Below are 1,687 nucleotides of genomic sequence, written 5' to 3'. Positions count from 1 at the left end.
TCCCTGGTGCCCCCAGGATGTCCGGGGGCTCCCGCAACACAGCACTCCAGCCACTCCCAGGCCGCCCTGCATTCTCCTAGCACCTATTTCGCAGACTTTTACCCCTTCTCTGCACCAGCCTCAAGGGAACACTCAACCGAGGACAGTGTCCCACAGTGGCACAGACAGGCTGTGGCAAATCCGCTGTTGCAAAGCATTCAAGGATGAAAAACCAGCAGAGGGTGAGTCCTGGCGAGAGCTGTATCTGCGGCTTCGCCAAGACCAAGAGCAGCGAGTGCAAGCAGCGAGTGCCTGCCCAAGCCAAGAAGAGCCAAGGCCAATGGGCACAAAGCTCTTAAACCAATCTCCAGGAAAGCCTCCTGGCCCTGCAAAAAGCTCCCGGTCCAGGACTGTGTTGGAAGGATGCTCAAGGGCCATTCTCACTGCTTCTGAGGGACTGGAAAAATAAGGAGAGTCAGCAGAGTCCTAAGAACAGAGTCTTCAATCTACTGGAGTCTATTCTTATCTGAACATTGAGGAACACTTCATAAATGCATGAATGCAAAAACTATATGTCTATTGTTTATATGTTGTAAATTAGGTATTATTTGATTTTTATACTAATATTTAATTGTATAACTTATCATTTTAAATTCTGAAACTGAGAAGGAAATCTAGGTATAATGGACAGTCACTTGGCTGCCCTTCTCTCACTCTTAGCCTGGGCATGATGAAGCTTAGGACACAGTCTGTGCCCTTGAGCACAAGCAATGACCTGCTCACTGCAGAGGACTCTGGTGACCTGCTGGGGACAACACTGATCCTGCAGCCTTGTCTCATCTCCCACAAGTGGACATGCTGTGTGCACGTGTTGCCTTTAGTGCTGGAAGTCACAATATAGCTTAGGCTAATACTGAGCTGGTAAATCCCACCACCACAGCCAAAGATAAGAATTATTTGAAAAGCACTAGTTTTTAATATTAACTATCCAATTTGTAGTGTTCAAATCCAGTGGGCAAATGATAGAGAAGAAAATGGAATCAGAATGAGTATTTATTAAACGATATGATGCATTATCATACCATCAGCGAAAGGAGCCATATGGCTGCCTGTGCAATTCCATGGCTTTTGCTGCAATATTACTAAAGGGTATCAGAAATGCTTGGCTCAGAGAGCACAACAGTGACTTAGTATCCTGACTTCTCTAGCTTCTTGCTCTCATATTCACTCAGAAAAGCTGTTGTGCAACTCATAAAAAAGGCTACACGTGACAGTTCTGCTACACCAGTCATGGTGGTTTTTGTTCAGGGCTGTATCACTGTGGGAGGAACATGTGTATGTTGAAAGCATCCTCATCCTCCACCCTGCTGATTTTCAATGTGAAATCTGTGTGTGACCCACTGCCACTGAATCTGTCAGGGACCCCAGAATATTGGTTGGAAACCAAATAGATTAGGGCTTGTGGAGACTGGCCTGGCTTCTGTAGGAACCAGTACAAATAGGTGTTTCCATCACTATATAAGAGACTCTGACTCGACCTACAGAAGATGGAGACTGGCTCTCTCATGGTGACAGGCAGAGAGAGTGGAGTCTGAGTCAATATAACATCTTCACTGGATCCTAAAATAATTAGAAAAGTGGACAGGGTTCATTACTAGCATCATGAGACATTTTCACAATTACCTTATTGCAGGCTATAATTTTTTTT

General features: G+C 45.1%; 1 pseudogene; it reads right to left on the bottom strand.

Moving 5' to 3' along the window:
* The window catches only part of LOC106000830, a 10,979-nt pseudogene extending 10,562 nt beyond the window's left edge, over positions 1-417 (bottom strand).
* Between the last annotated feature and the right edge of the window lie 1,270 nt (positions 418-1,687).

Source organism: Dipodomys ordii, unplaced genomic scaffold, assembly GCF_000151885.1.
Source record: "Dipodomys ordii isolate 6190 unplaced genomic scaffold, Dord_2.0 Scaffold246, whole genome shotgun sequence".
Taxonomy (NCBI): Eukaryota; Metazoa; Chordata; class Mammalia; order Rodentia; family Heteromyidae; genus Dipodomys; species Dipodomys ordii.
This window is presented reverse-complemented; position numbering and strand designations above follow the sequence as displayed.